Raw genomic sequence first — 17,652 nt, 5'->3', positions numbered from 1 at the left:
ACATTGAAAACAGAAAAAATACTCAATAAAAACATTGAAATTAAAAAAATGCTTGATAAAAAACATTGAAATCAGAAAAAAATGCTTAATAAAAAACAATAAAATCAGAGAAAGGCTTAATGAAAAAACGTTAAAATAAAAAATGCTTAATAAAAACATTGAAATCAGAAAAAAATTCCATAATAAAAACACTGAAATCAAGAAAAAAATTGCTCAATAAAATATTGAAATCAGAAAAAAATTGCTTAATAAAAACATTGAAATCAGAAACAAAATTGCTAAATAAAAACATAGCAAACCACGTTTCTAGTTCCTTGGGAAAAAAAATCCTTAGATACCAAATATATTGGCAAAGGCTAGAAGAGACTATGTTCTATACATTGCTATCATCAACCAATATAGGTCTAAAGTAGAGAAATTGTTCAATTTTCTTGTTGCATGACATCAAATGCTGCCATGCTAGCTAAAATTCCTGTGCAATGAAGCCGCAGAGTATTTTTATTTTTTTTTGGGGGGGGGGGGTAGCAATCTCTCCTTTCCTTTTCGGCTAGAATTCTCCTGAATACCTGGAAGACAAATCAGATCATTTATAGCATCGGTAGTAAAGAATAAATTACATTGCTTGCAGAGGTTTTCTGCAAGGAAATAGCCTTAGTAGACAAATGAATACGTGCACAGTTGCATAAGTGATAATGATATTATTCAACGCATTTGTTTTGAACATAGTTTCCATTTCCTTGGAAGACAAAGCATATATATAAACATTGTAAAAAAGGCGTGGGAACACAATGTTGCATTGTGTCCACTAATCAACAGGCCTTGCTAAAAAGTAGAAAAACATTTTCAATTTTCATTTTGAACAATATGATAGAACATTGTACAATAAAGCTTTAATTCCTCTTCTATGTATCTGCCTTACATTTTTTATGAGGTGAGTGGACTGATAACGTTAACACAAAACATTAAACATTAGACACTTACATAAGTATTATAAATCAAAAAGTATTTACATTTGCTATACTTCGATTTGGGGTTCTTTACATAGCATCTTCACATTTTTGAAAGACAAACAATACAAGGCATTGAAATGAATTAGTTAACATTATCTTCCATATTCTATACTACAGTTATTATATGGTAATTAGTTTAAGTTGATTCATGCATACGAATTATTCTACATTTAAAGCTTTTACAATCTTTAAGGCTCACTTATTTCTTTAGGCACTGGTCAATTTCCCCGAATATTTCTTTTAGCATGTAGCGTAAAATAAAACTTTGTAAAGTAAAAGGATTTCTGTATGGAAATATCACATTTGGACATCACACTTACATAGAGACAGACTCCCATTTCCTTTGTAGAGCAAACGTCCTAAGCAATTAAAGATATTGAAAATTACGAGAAGAAAGAGGTTATATACGATACTCTAATGAACTAAGACCGTGTTAAAGTGAACAAGTTAAAATTCTCTTCTTGCAGCAAATAAAAAATTCTTCATAATACACTGCAACTAAGTAGTTTTTATACAGTTACAATCGCTTAATTCACCAGTGGTTAAGAGCTAATCTCTTCGTATTTATCACCATGTTTCTACCACAACACATGAAACAAAAACGCATTACAATGGTAATGGAATTAAAGTATCAAACAAGATTTTACTTACTTAATTTGACACAACCAGTCAAAAGATATATGAAAGCATCAAAATTAACTTCAATGTTAAAGGCTCTATACTAAAATCAACAATCAACCCTTGCATTTAATGAAGGCATAATCGTTTTACAAATCCAAGATCTTAGTTTCCTAATTTTTCTAAGAATCGTTGCTCTTTTTTTTTCCTAATGTAAAAACAAAATTCGTTACAGCACAAAAAGTTTTATGCGGGGAAATGGCTCTAGTAGAAAAGTGAATGCGTCCATATTTTCAGGTCTTCCCTACATGAAAATAAGGCCATGGATGTCGAAAATTTAATACGTGCACAATCTCATGTCATATGTAAATGTAGATAATAGCGCTACAAAAGTGAATGTGCGAATTTTTACATGTCACCTACTTGCCTGTAATCAGGCACCTCGGTTATATGGCTAAATAAGAAAAAAATAAATGCACCAAAAATATGTCACCAAGCTTCATAATTAGTAAAATTAAATGAAAATTTGCAAATCCAACTGAACCATATATTTTACTTACGTGCACTCTTAAGAAAATGGGTTAAGTGGTATGACAAAGAAATAATGCTAAGATTTTGGTCTTAAGAATACATATATTCTGCTGACGTTAATAGTGTCTACAAGAAATGTATGAGACCATGTTGCATGGCATTAATAGGTGATAGTTTTTCAAGATCAGTCTATCAATAATCCATGGTTTAAATAGCATTTACTATAACCAGAATTTGGCAAAAATGAGTATCAACAATCCATAGTTAATTTGCATTTCCTATATATAAAATTTGGCAAATATTTGCATAAAAACTCCACGGGTTAAATAGAATTTCCTATACCCAAAATTTAGACATATGGGCCTAATAAGAATCCATGGGTTAAACATCTGTAACAAATTTCATATAACAAAATCAATTGAATCCCTCCTCGGCTAATACCACAGTTCAACAGAAGAAGTTGGTATATGAATATTGGGCCATAGGGCCACTCAGCGTCGACTAGCAGTTTCACAATCTAGTACAAGTCGAGGGAGTGGCTAGCCAGTTGCAAGGAAAGTGGGATCAAAGGTGACGTACGAGGCTATTAAGTGGTTGCAGCCAAAGGACAAAGTGGGCTAGCAAGATCATCATATTTCGCTAGCAAGATCATCTTTAACTACTCCATGAGTATTCATTTATAGCTTAAGAAATTTGCAGTACTTAAAATAAAAACTGATTACAAATGATTTTGTAAAAAAAAAAAAAAGACTAATTTGAGTTATTCATAATTGTAATATGAAAATTTTGGTGTTAGTTTGGGTCTCTGGATGGAGTGATGTATTTATTCATGATATTCAGAAATTTCTGTATTCTATGGGATAATACAAAAGCTCCTAGATTTCATTATGGATCGTCATCTCTTGAAAATGCTCTTTAGCATGGAACCTATCAAAGTAATTATAAAAATTACAAATTAATAATTGAAAAAAAAGTGGGGTCGGAATACTTATATTCTGTAGTTGCAAGAACATTCAACTAAGTTGATGAGTAATACGATAAAAACTATTCCCCCGAAAAATATAAATTATATATGCAAAGTTTACATTAGACTGATTAAAGATAACGTTAGTAAATGGAATGAAAGATTTAAGGTAATGGTAATCTCGAAATTACCCAGTAATTATCGTATATGTCCTCATCGCAACACCTGAAACACAAGAACTATATTGGTAGTTGAAGAAACAGGAAAATTTAACCTAGAATTAAGGTTCACACAGGATCCTCATTTCAGTAAAACTACACAATAAAAGCCCTGGAATCTGTAAAAATGGCCAAAGAAAACACAAAAATTTGTAAAAATGGCCAAGGAAAACATTAAAATTTATATAAATGGCCAAGGAAAACATTAAAATTTATATAAATGACCAAGGAAAACACTAAAATTTGCAAAAATGACCAAGGAAAACACTAAAATTTGCAAAAATGGCCAAGGAAAACACTAGAATTTGCAAAGATGGCCAAGGAAAACACTAGAATTTGCAAAGATGGCCAAGGAAAACACTAGAATTTGCAAAAATGGTCAAGAAAAACTCTAGAATTTGCAAAAATGGTCAAGGAAAACACTAGAATTTACAAAAATGGCCAAGGAGAACACTAAAATTTGCAAAAAGGGCCAAGGAATATACTAAAATTTGCAAAAATGGCCAAGGAAAATACTAAAATTTGCAAAAATGGCCAAGGAAAATACTAAAATTTGCAAAAATGGCCAAGGAATATACTAAAATTTGCAAAAATGGCCAAGGAAAATACTAAAATTTGCAAAAATGACCAAGGAAAATACTAAAATTTGCAAAAATGGCCAAGGAAAATACTAAAATTTGCAAAAATGGCCAAGGAAAATACTAAAATTTGCAAAAATGGACAAGGATAAACACTGAAATTTGTAAAAATGGCCAATGGAAGTACTAAAATTTGTAAAAATGGCCAATGGAAGCACTTAAATTTGTAAAAATGGCCAATGGAAGCACTTAAATTTGTAAAAATGGCCAATGGAAGCACTTAAATTTGTAAAAATGGCCAATGGAAGCACTTAAATTTGTAAAAATGGCCAATGGAAGCACAAAAATTTGTGAAAATGGCCAATGGAAGCACAAAAATTTGTAAAAATGGCCAATGGAAGCACAAAAATTTGTAAAAACGGCCAATGGAAGTACTAAAATTTGTAAAAATGGCCAATGGAAGCACTTAAATTTGTAAAAATGGCCAATGGAAGCACTTAAATTTGTAAAAATGGCCAATGGAAGCACAAAAATTTGTGAAAATGGCCAATGGAAGCACAAAAATTTGTAAAAATGGCCAATGGAAGCACAAAAATTTGTAAAAATGGCCAATGGAAGCACAAAAATTTGTAAAAATGGCCAATGGAAGCACAAAAATTTGTAAAAATGGCTAATGGAAGCACAAAAATTTGTAAAAATGGCTAATGGAAGCACAAAAATTTGTAAAAAAATGGCCAATGGAAGCACCAAAATTTGAAAAAATGGCCAATGGAAGCACCAAAATTTGTAAAAATAGCCAATGCAAGCACCAAAATTTGTAAAAATAGCCAATGCAAGCCCCAAAATTAGTAAAAATAGCCAATGCAAGCACCAAAATTTGTAAAAATAGCCAATGCGAGCACCAAAATTTGTAAAAATAGCCAATGCAAGCACCAAAATTTGTATAAATAGCCAATGGAAGCACTAAAATTTATAAAAATAGCCAATGGAAGCACTAAAATTTGTAAAAAGAGCCAATGGACGCACTAAAATTTGTAAAAATACCCAATGGAAGCACTAAAATTTGTAAATATGGCCAATGAAAACACTAAAATTTGTAAAAATGTCCAATGAAAACACTAAAATTTGTAAAAATGCCAAAATGAAAACCTTAAAATAGTAAAAATGCCTAATAAAAACCCTATAATAGTAAAAATGCCTAATAAAAACCTTAAAATTTGTAAAACTGCTTAATGAAATCACCACAATTTGTAAAAATGCCTAATGAAAACACTGAAATCTGTAAAAATGCCTAATGAAAATACTAAAATTTATAAAAATGCCTAATGGAAACACTGAAATCTGTAAAAATGCCTAATGAAAACACTACTCTGTAAAAATGCCTAATAAAAGCACTAAAATCTGTAAAAATACCAAATGAAAACACTAAAATCTGTAAAAATGCCTATCAAAAACATTAAAATTTGTAAAAATGCCTAATGAAAACACTGAAATCTGTAAAAATGCCTAATGAAAACACTACTCTGTAAAAATGCCTAATAAAAGCACTAAAATCTGTAAAAATACCAAATGAAAACACTAAAATCTGTAAAAATGCCTATCAAAAACATTAAAATTTGTAAAAATGCCTAATGAAAACACTGAAATCTGTAAAAATGTCTAATGAAAACACTACTCTGTAAAAATGCCTAATAAAAGCACTAAAATCTGTAAAAATACCAAATGAAAACACTAAAATCTGTAAAAATTGTTTTTGAAAGCACTGGAATCTGCAAAAATTTTTTTTGAAAGAACTGGAATCTGTAAAAATGTTTTTTGAAAGAACTGGAACCTGTAAAAGTGCTTTTTTAAGCAATGAAATCTGTAAAAATGCTTTTTGAAAGCACTGTTATCTGTAAAAATACTTTTTGAAAGCACTGAAATCTGTAAAAATACTTTTTGAAAGCACTGAAATCTGTAAAAATACTTTTTGAAAGCACTGAAATCTGTAAAAATACTTTTTGAAAGCACTGAAATCTGTAAAAATACTTTTTGAAAGCACTGAAATCTGTAAAAACTTTTTGAAAGCACTGAAATCTGTAAAAATACTTTTTGAAAGCACTGAAATCTGTAAAAATACTTTTTGAAAGCACTGAAATCTGTAAAATTGTTTCTTGAAAGCACTGAAATCTGTAAAAATGCTTTATGAAAGCAATGAAATCTGTAAAAAAGGCTTTTTGAAAGCAATGAAATCTGTAAAAAATGCTTTTTAAAAGCACTGAAACTGTAAAAATACTTTTTGAAAGCACTGAAATCTGTAAAAAATACTTTTTGAAAGCACTGAAATCTGTAAAAAAGGACTCTCAAAAGCACTGAAATCTGTAAAAATACTTTTTGAAAGCACTGAAATCTGTAAAAAAGGACTCTCAAAAGCACAGAAATCTGTAAAAATACTTTTTGAAAGCACTGATATCTGTAAAAATTCGTTTTGAAAGCACTGAAATCTAACAAATGCTTTTTGAAAGCACTGAAATCTAAAAAATGCTTAAAGAAAAAATTTTAAATCCGACAAATCCCTCATGAAATCACCGAAATAAAAATACTTAATGAAAACACTGAAATCATTGGAAATACTTTATGGAAGCACTGAACTGAATTAACATTTTTGTTGAAGGCTCAATCGCTATATTGTAATTAAGATTAAAAAAAAATGGGGTTATACATATTTACAATATTTCCGGATCACCGTTTACTTTCTTCTAGAACTGCTAACTTTCTAAAGAGTTTTAGTTTCTCTTTTCATATATTGAATAAAACTTTGTAAACAAACTTTGTAAAGTAAATCGTTTTCTACATGGAAATAGGACAAAATAAAAACTTTATACGAGCGCATTCATGTGTCTCACACTTACCTAGACCAAGGTTCCCAGTTTCTTGCCTGATAAAGAAATCTTTAGAAATTGGGAATATTGACAAAGTCGAGAAGAGATATTGATTACTACTGAACAAAGTCCGAGCCGAAGTGAATAACTCTTTAATTTATCCTCTTGTAGTGCATAATACAAAATTCTGCATTGAAAGTATTGTTCCTCGACGCTGTAGTTGCTGTATTGGTTTTCTTTTGTAGCAATAACTATGCTTGCATGTTGTTAGAGTCATCAAATATCTTATTCTCACCGCAGCACCTGAAAGATGAAGACAAAAATAACATACTGCATTGGTAGTAGGATAATCATTATGTTACAATTAGTTAAATGTAATAATTACGCAGTTTAAATGTAATTTAAATTGATGGTAATTAACTTACAGTACTTGTGAATTTCTGCAATGATTTCTAGTAATTTTATTAATATACAAAACTATCTTTTTGTTAAGCTCACAGTATTCTAGCAAGACTTAAATCTAAAAATGCTTAAAATGTAGTACCAAGATTTGTCCCAATGCTTAACGAGAGTACCGAAATCAGAAAAAAATGCTTAATGAAAGCACCGAAATCTGAAAAAATGCTTAATGAATGCACCGAAATCAGAAAAAATTTTTAATGAAAGCACCAAAATCAGGAACAATGCTAAATGAAAGCACAAAAATCAGGAACAATGCTTAATGAAAGCACCTAAATCAGGAACAATGCTTAATGAAAGCACCTAAATCAGGAACAATGCTTAATGAAAGCACCTAAATCAGGAACAATGCTTAATGAAAGCACCTAAATCAGGAACAATGCTTAATGAAAGCACCTAAATTAGGAACAATGCTTAATGAAAGCACCTAAATTAGGAACAATGCTTAATGAAAGCACCTAAATCAGGAACAATGCTTAATGAAAGCACCTAAATCAGGAACAATGCTTAATGAAAGCACCAAAATCAGGAACAATGCTTAATGAAAGCACCAAAATCAGGAACAATGCTTAATGAAAGCACCAAAATCAGGAACAATGCTTAATGAAAGCACCAAAATCAGGAACAATGCTTAATGAAAGCACCAAAATCAGGAACAATGCTTAATGAAAGCACCAAAATCAGGAACAATGCTTAATGAAAGCACCAAAATCAGGAACAATGCCTAATGAAAGCACCAAAATCAGGAACAATGCCTAATGAAAGCACCAAAATCAGGAACAATGCTTAATGAAAGCACCAAAATCAGGAACAGTGCTTAATGAAAGCACGAAAATCAGGAACAATGCTTAATGAAAGCACTAAATTCAGAAAAAATACTTAATGAAAGCACTGAAATCAGAAAAAAGCTTAATGGAAGCAATGAAACGAAAAAAAGCTTAATGAAAGCACCAAAAAAAGAGAAAAAGCTCAATAAAACACTGGAATAAAGAAAAAGCTTAATGAAAGCACCGAAATAAATAAAAAAGCTTAATGAAATCACCAAAATGTAACAAAAAAGATTGCTTAATGAAAACATTAAATTCAGAAAAAAAATTCTTAATGAAACCACCGAAACAAACAAAAAATGCTTAATGAAAGCACTGAAATAAAAAAAAAATGCTCGATGAAAGCACTGAAATAAAAAAATTATTAATGAAAGCACTGAAATAAAAAAAAAATGCTTGATGATAGCACTTAAATAAAAAAATGCTTAAAGAAAGCACTGAAATAAAAAAATGATTAATGAAAGTACTGAAATAAAAAAATTATTAATGAAAATACCGAAATAAAAAAATGATTAATGAAAGTACTGAAATAGAAAAATGCTTAATGAAAGTACTGAAATAAAAAAATCTTAATAAAAACATTGAAATCAGAAAAAAAGGCTTAATAAAAACATTGAAATCAGAAAAAAGGCTTAATAAAACATTGAAATCAGAAAAAAGGCTTAATAAAACATTGAAATCAGAAAAAAGGCTTAATAAAACATTGAAATCAGAAAAAAGGCTTAATAAAACATTGAAATCAGAAAAACTGCTTAATAAAACATTGAAATCAGAAAAACTGCTTAATAAAAACATTGAAATCAGAAAAAATTGCTTAATAAAAACATTGAAATCAGAAAAAAATGCTTTAATAAAAACCATTAAAATCAGAAAAAAAATTGCGTGATAAAAACATTGAAATATGAAAAAATTGCTTAATGAAAACATTAAATACAGAAAGAGTAAACAAATGTTTAATGGAAACATCTAATACAGAAAGAGTAAACAAATGTCTAATGAAAACATTTCAAATGACCCATTTCAAAAACTTGATACGTGCGTAAGTGAATGACACATACTTACCTTGAACCACGTTCCTTAGATACCAAATATATTGGCAAAGGCTAGAAGAAACTCCTCTATACATGCCCTCATCAACCAAAACAGTGCTTAAGTAGAGTTGTTCAATTTTCTTTTTAGCAGGACATATCAAATGCTGCCATGCGAGCTAAAATTCCTGTGCAATGAAGCTGCCGAGTATTTATTTTTTTTAATGATAGCAATCTCTCTTTTCCTTTTCGGGTAGAATTCTCGTGGAATACCTGGAAGACAAATTGAATTTATTGCATCGGTAGTAGAGAATAAATTAAGATGTTGGAGAGATTTTATGCAAGGAAATGGCCCAAGTAAAAAATGAATACGTGCACGGTTGCATAGGTGGTAATAATATTAATTAACGCATTTGTTTAGAACATTGTTTCCATTTCCTTGGAAGACAAAGAATATAAACATTGTAAAAAAAAAAGCGTGAAAACACAATGTTGCATCGTGTCCACTAATAATCAGACCTTGCTATAAAGTAGGATAACATTTTCACTTTTCATTTTGAAATAGGATAGAACATTGTACAATAAGCTTGAATTCCTTCTCAATGTATCTGCCTTACTTTATTTTTATTTCTTTATTTTTTTTTTGGAGGTGAGTGGACTTTCAACGTTCTCAACTCAACATATTAAACATTAAAGAGACATTTATATAGGCAACATAAAAAAAGCATTTAGAGATGCTCTACTTGATTTGAGATCTTTACATAGCATCTTCACATTCCTGAAAGACAAACAATACAAACGCACATGGAAGGCACCGAAATAAATTAACACATCCTTTTACGCTCTATACTAGAATTACTATATCGTAATTAGTTTAATTTAATCCATGCATACGAATTATTTTACATCCATAACTTTTACAATCTTCAAGGCTCACATATTTCTTTTAGCACTGATCAATTTCCCCCGAGTATGTTTGAGCATGTAGCTTGAAATAAAACTTTAAGTAAAACTCCCATTTCCTTTGTAGAGCAAAAATAATAAGCAATTAAGGATATTAAAAATTACGAGAAGAACGAGGTTAGATATCATATCCTAATGAAATAAGACCGTGCTAAAGTGAAGAAGTTGTTAAAATTGGCTCTTTTCAGTAAATAATAAAAAAAAAAAATACTGCATTAAAGCAATAGTTTCCCTACACTGTGGCTGCAAAGCAATTTTTTATATATTACAATCGTTCGATTCATCAGTGGTTAAGAGCTAATCTTCTCATATTTATTAACATGTTCCTACCACAACACATACAAAGAAAAAAAAAAACACAGCGGTAATGGAATTAAAAGTATCAAACAAGATTTTTCTTAATTTGACACCACCAGTCAAAATAACTTACGAAAACATCAAAATTAACTTCAATGTTAAAAGCTCTATACTAAAACCAACACGCAACTCTTGCATATAAGGAAGGCAAAATCGTTTCACAAATCAGAGATCTTAGTTTCATAATTTTTCCAAAAATCGTTGCTCCTTTTTTCCCTAATGTAAAAAAATTCGTTAGAGTATAAAAAGTTTTAAGCGGAGAAATGATTCAAGTGGAAAACTGAATGCGTTCACATTTTCAGGTTTTACCTACATGTAAATAACGCCATGGATGTTGAAAATTTAAGACGTGCACAATCTCATGCCATACGTAAATGTAGATAATACCACAAAAGTGAATGGGTGCATTTTTTGCATGTCATCTACTTACCTGTAATCAGGAGACTTAGTTTATACTTATTTATACAGGTAAATATGAAAACATTAAAAAATAAATTTTTTTTTTACAAATTTCACATTAGTAAAATCTAATGAAAATGTGCAAAACCAACTGAACCAGATATTCTACAATAGTTCATTTTAATGAAATGGGTTAGGTGGTTTGACAGAAAAAAAAAATGCTAAGATTATGACCTCAAGAATACATAACATATTCTGCTTGTGTTAGGTAGTTTGACAGAAAAAAAAAGGCTAAGATTATGACCTCAGGAATACTTAACATATATTCTACTTGAGTTAGGTAGTTTGACAGAAAAAAATAAAAAATGCTAAGATTATGGCCTCAGGAATACATAACATATATTCTACTTGAGTTAGGTAGTTTGACAGAAAAAAATAAAAAATGCTAAGATTATGGCCTCAGGAATACATAACATATATTCTACTCGAGTTAGGTAGTTTGACAGAAAAAATAAAAAATGCTAAGATTATGACCTCAGGAATACATAACATATATTCTACTTGAGTTAGGTAGTTTGACAGAAAAAATAAAAAATGCTAAGATTATGACCTCAGGAATACATAACATATATTTTACTTGAGTTAAGTAGTTTGACAGAAAAAATAAAAAATGCTAAGATTATGACCTCAGGAATACATAACATATATTCTACTTGAGTTAGGTAGTTTGACAGAAAAAATAAAAAATGCTAAGATTATGACCTCAAGAATACATAACATTCTGCTGAAGGTAATAGTGTCTACATGAAAATTATGGGTCCAAGTTGCATTGCATTTTTTTAAATGAAAATTTGTCAAAGATCAGTCTATCAATAATCTAAGGGTTACATAGAATTTACTACAACACAGAACTTGGAAAAAGGGATTATCGACAAACCATGGGTTAATTTGCATTTCTTATATCTAAAATTAGGCAAATTAATCAAAATTTAGCAAAATGGGTCTAACAAAAATCCATGGGTTAAACATCTGTAACAAATTTCATATAACAAAATCAATTTAATCCCTTCTCGGCTATTACCACAGATCAAAGGACGTAGTTGGTATATGAATATTGGGCCATAGGGTCACTCAGCGTCGACTAGCAACTGGCTATAAGCCCTGCAGTTTCACAATCTAGTACAAGTCAAGGGAGTGGCCAGCCAGTTGCAAGGAAAGCGAGATCAAAGGTGACGTACGAGGCTATTAAATGGTTGCAGCCAAAGGACAAACTGGGCTAGCAAGATCATCATCTTTCGCTAGCAAGATCATCATCTTTAACTACTCCATGAGTATCCATTTATAACTTAAGAAATTTGCAGTACTTAAAATAAAATTTGCAGTACTTAAAATAAAAAAAAATTGCAAATGATTTTGTAAAAAGACTAATTTGAGTTATCTATAATTATTGTAATATGAAAAGTTTGGTGTTGGTTTGGGTCTCTGGATGGAGTGATGTATTTATTCATGATATTCAGAAATTTCTGTATTCCATGGGATAATACAAAAGCTCCTAGATTTCATTAGGTATCGTCCTCTCTTGAAAATGCTCTTTAGCATGGAGCCTATCAAAATAATTATGAAAATTATTTTTTTTCAATTGAAAAAAAAAAGTGGGGTCGGAACACTTATATTCTGGAGTTGCAAGAACATTCAACTTAGTTGATGAGTAATATGATAAAAACCATTCCCCCGAAAAATATAAATTGTATGTGCAAAGTTTACATTAGACTGATTAAAGATAACGTTAGTAAATGGAATGAAAGATTATAAATAAAGGATATGGGGTGTTTAAACAACTTTATGAGAATACCTGAAGGCGGGATTCTGTATTGAAATAAAAACTAAAAATCAGAATAATTGCTGGATTTAAGACGCTCAAAATATGAAAACTTCTGAATATCAAATTTAATATCTAATTACGAGTTAATAAACTTTAGGATAAAGTGTGTCTAACTATATATTTACAGTTAGAAGGAAAAAAAAATACCATGAAATAAAAAAAAAAACCTCAAGTTGTTATCTGCAATTATATAAAATCTATAACAAAACATAACTTTACAGTATATTAAAAATGTGTATAAAAGCCTGTTCATATCCTTTACATGACTCTTACTTTCTCAAATAAAAAACTTCAAACACAATTACCAGGTCACATATGGTCCAAATCCACAGAACAAAATCCAGAACAATAAATCACTATTTTAAGGTTTAATAAGAATAAAGTAACGCATTATAATCAGGGTTCATAACCAAATTATTATAATTATAAGCAAGAGCCGATTTCACAACAAAAATAAGTAATACAACTTTCAAAAAGCCAGTGATTTATGAAAAAAGAACTTAAGTCAGGCAGCCAGTAGGAATCATGACTTGCAAAGACTAGTCAGTATTAAGTGATAGCCAGGAGTATTTCATGAATAAGGTAACATTTGTGAAAACTAAATTGAGACCAAGTACTATACCAAAGCTCTGAAATCAAATCTAACAAATTTTAATGGAATGGTACAGGAAAAAGCTTTGGAGAAGCCTATCGAGAGAGAGAGAGAGAGAGAGAGAGAGAGAGAGAGAGAGAGAGAGAGAGAGAGAGAGAGATTTGGAAAATAAATGTTGTTGAATAGCATATCGAAACATATCTTTACAAAGGCAAGCGATTTCAATGAACGTTGCAGCTGATGAGTGGGGGTGGATGAAAGTAGATTAACTATTAACAAGGCTAAAGGGACATACATACATACATACATACATACATACATACATACATACATGCATGCATGCAGGGTTTGCAGCAAGACCGAGGGCAGTAGGTAAGAAGAGATAAATTAGAAGAGATAAATTATAAGGGTATAAAGCAAGGCTTGTACAGTAGTAGCCTGTTGGGGGAAATGTTCCTGACTGGCAATGAGGATGGATGGGGGATAGAGACAGGTTTCTCGTTGTGTCTGCAGCCTCATCATCATTTTGCCCTAGAGATGGCAACTTTTGGGGAGCCCTTTAGTCTATCTGCTAAATTATCAGCAACCACTGCCTGGCTTTCCCAGGTCCTACTTTGATGGAGAAGAGGCTTGGGAGCTGATCATACAGTCAGCCCTCCATATTCGTTGGGCTTAGGTAACAGAGACAGGCGATAAGATGAGAATCAGCGAATGCTTGCTGCCCTAATGCGAGTAGACTCAAAACCTACCAACTCGCTGCCCGTTGCCTATGTGCGTCGACCAACACACTAGGCAACTCACTGTACTGCACTAAATTGTTTTAACGTGATTTCTATCACAGTTTAAGTATTGCATTCAAGTACAAACATGCTTCAGTAACTGTACTGTACGCATAACGACACAAAACAAGAGTCGCTGCCACACTTGTACATAAATAATGTAACAACAAAACACTGTTGCTCCTATCTTACAACCCTCGCTGACAGTAATGCAAATTATTGGTAATATATGTGCAGTAATATCACTACAATAGAGCTTAATTGGCCAAAACAACATATAGCTGGTAAGTTATCGCTGTTTTTGGTAGGTTAACGTTCCAACTCACCGTTCACATAGCCTGTACCAACTGTAAAGTATGGTATTTTGTATACAGTACACTACTGTTAACAATTGCTTTACTGTATTCGTAAGAATATCTATCCTACCACAATGAAAATACAGTAACAAGATTATCCTACTAAATGAAAAAATCGAAAGAAAACAACAGTTCAACACAACTAACTATTTACGGATGAAGTCCTACCCAGTAACTTATTGTAAAGCACGATGCAATTCTTGCCGTAGCGACTGCTTGTACTATGAGTAGTGCAATAACTACATAAAATACACTACATACAGTAATATATACAGTATGGTACTGTACAGGTACTTGATAACAGTATGTACAATATGTTCTAATCAAAAATACATTCATTAGCACATATCACTCTGGGTTACGTACAGTGCATACTGTCCACGTACAGTATGTACCATACTTAATATGTAATATTTTGTACAGTATATACTGTACTGTAAAAACTACATTTGTATAAAGAATGTTCAATTATGACATAACTTACATGGAAATATTTCGCAAAGATGCACAGTTAGCGAGATGGACGAGGACAAACCATGCAGTTACAAATGAAAATATGATGAAGGACAGAACTGCATGCCATGAAAGGTCAATGTAGATTTGTCATCACTGCTGTAAAAAGAAGAAAACAAAAATACACGAAAATATAAACATAGTAAAATACTTCAGTTATATTTTTCTATACTGTACCAATATATGAAAACCAATCTAATGTAGCAAGAAGAAATTGTGGCAGGTATACTCAATGAATGGAACTTGCGTAAAAAAACAAAAATTTACTGGCAATGTGTACATTAACTCTTCATGAATTTCAGTTACAATAATTTCACTTTTACAACTCTAGTAACTGGCCTATACAAATGGAAAATTTACTGAAAAATATCTTATTCTGCAAAGGGAGGAGGATCGTCTATGCCATCATCATCACTGAGCTTCAACGGGGTTGCCGGAGGAGGGCTTGCCAGAGAAGGGGTTACATCCAGACGAATCAGTTGTTACAGGTGGTGGTGGCCAAGTTTTAGTGGTTGGAGAAGGAAGTGGTGATGGCAGTTTCACATGAAGGGGGGAGAACATTATTCTGTGTAGCTGCTTCACAGCTGCCTTCATCTCATTAGGATGGTCTTCGTTACCTGGAAGGAGGATGGTTGTCCAGGAGCATTGTTAAGGATGAACAGCATCAAAACAGTTGAGGAAGAGCTTGCTTATTTTCCACGCTTTCTTGTTATACATCCTGTAAATCAGCGGCAAATTCATGTTGCAGCTTTAAAGTGCATGGGGCTTCGCCGACTTATAAATGAAGGCATCATGCGTAGTTTCCACACAAAATCCACATACACCCGGGGAATACAGAAAAGACAGATTTACTAAAATGGGGTTTGGTTACTATATAGTATTTCATACTGTAAATTTCAGCAATATTTTTCTTCAAGTGACAAAGAATCCTAAAAAAATTACTGTGCTGTACATGCATTTAGGTAAATTAAAGAAAATGGGAGAAAAATTACACAATTAACCTACCTGTCCTTTGCTGCCTTAAAACTGGGAGCGCTGCATTACTTCTGGCCAATGAAAATCTTCTGTGGCATCTTTTTCTTAAACAAACATATCAAAGAGTAAAATAGCACATATGTACAAGAAATGTTATGTTCAGTACAATTCTTTAAATTAAAGTAAAACTACAATATCGTATTATTTATGTTATAATTCTAATTAACATGAATGGTAAACGTTACCAACATTTACAATAAAGTGCACATACACTAGTATGCAGCAAAAATTTTAAGGCTTACTTATGAATATCCATAAACTTACCCATTTCATCCATGTTCCAAATTTGTTCCGACTTGTACCCCTATTACACGATTAAGTTCTGAACCTCATCCACCAAAGATTTAGTTGCCCGATGGTCTGCACAGGCAGATTCCCCTTCTTTAAAGCAAAACACCATTCAAACTTGTTAAACCATCCGTTGGTGGCTTGGAATGCCATTTGCGGGGATGTGTTGTCTTGACAGGCAGACTGCTAATGTTCATCCCGAGTGAAATTGTAGAGCAGAGATGTGGACTTTTCCCGGGTGACAAGAGTGTCACTGGCAATTCCTTTGCAATGCCGATCCTCTATCCACAGAAAAAGGTAATTTTCCAATTGGAGAATGACCTTTTCCCTAATCCCTGTTACAATCTTCTCACTGTGTAGGGCACTGGCAACCACGGCAGCACAAATCTCAAATCTTGCTTTTTTTCTCAATGTACTTTACGAAACTATCATCAATGCCAAAAAGTCTTCCAACGGCTGCATACTTCATCTCTTCCTTGCACTTATCAAGGACTTTAAACCTTCTCCTTGAGAGTCATGACCTTCCTCTGCCTCTTTGCAGAACCTTCAGATGCTGTTGACAAAGTACACCAGGGCTAAGTGATGCTTGAACAAAGAGGACTGGAGCATATGTCCAAGCGAGGAGAGACTAAGTGAGAGCGAGGCCGACTCCGTTAGAGTGAGGCAGAGTCAGTGAGAGATGAGGTGTAATGCTACGAGGAGAGGAAAACAGCACGAATATCAAGGGCTGACTGTATCTATACTGTCTAAGGCCAGTATCTAGGCCATTATCCTTTAACTTTGTAATTCATGAGCACCCTTTAAAGCCTTAATAAGCACCCATGGGACAAAGATAAGCTACACAGACTTAAGCAATGTCTACAGTACACTGTGATGTGTACTAACACCCCTACCTGCCAATATGGTTACTTGGGGAAATTAATTTTCTCCAAGATAAAAGTCATCATCAGGATAAAGGGCATCATCAGGATAAAGCTCATAGCCATAATGGTGAAAAGAGAATGACCATATTCTTCTGAAGGAAAAATAAAGTAGGATGAGGATGAGAAATTACAGTAATAAAAAAGCTCAGCATAAACTGAAATATCAGTTATGCTATGAAAGTTCTAGCAAAATAATATAACTGAATGAACTGTATAAATCGAATTTTTATAACATTGACGTAAGGAAAAGGGTTAAGAATCCTAAAATATGTTTGTTATATTCTTTGCATAAAACTAATCCACGGATCATAATAAATAGAATCTTAAATTTGTAATCTGAAAATCTCCTAATTGTATTGGGTTGGATTTAAGAATTCGGTCCAAATGACAAGTGCTGCAGCTTGGAAAGACATTTTTAACGAGTATGTGCAACTTGGGGAGTCCTAAACAATTTCACTATTAAGCAGAACT

The 17,652-nt window shown here is 32.0% G+C and overlaps 1 long non-coding RNA gene across 1 annotated transcript in view; it reads right to left on the bottom strand.

Annotated features, from left to right (window-relative positions):
• The window catches only part of LOC137621089 (uncharacterized), a 41,828-nt gene that overhangs the window by 1,242 nt on the left and 22,934 nt on the right, over positions 1 to 17,652 (bottom strand). The window contains exons 2-3 of the long non-coding RNA XR_011040113.1: positions 9,129 to 9,367; positions 6,811 to 7,083 (exon numbers count right to left, since the gene is read on the bottom strand). This is a non-coding gene — a long non-coding RNA (uncharacterized lncRNA). The remainder of the gene's footprint in view (positions 1 to 6,810; positions 7,084 to 9,128; positions 9,368 to 17,652) is intronic.

The sequence above is a fragment of the Palaemon carinicauda genome, chromosome 27 (genome assembly GCF_036898095.1).
Source record: "Palaemon carinicauda isolate YSFRI2023 chromosome 27, ASM3689809v2, whole genome shotgun sequence".
Lineage (NCBI taxonomy): Eukaryota > Metazoa > Arthropoda > Malacostraca > Decapoda > Palaemonidae > Palaemon > Palaemon carinicauda.
This window is presented reverse-complemented; position numbering and strand designations above follow the sequence as displayed.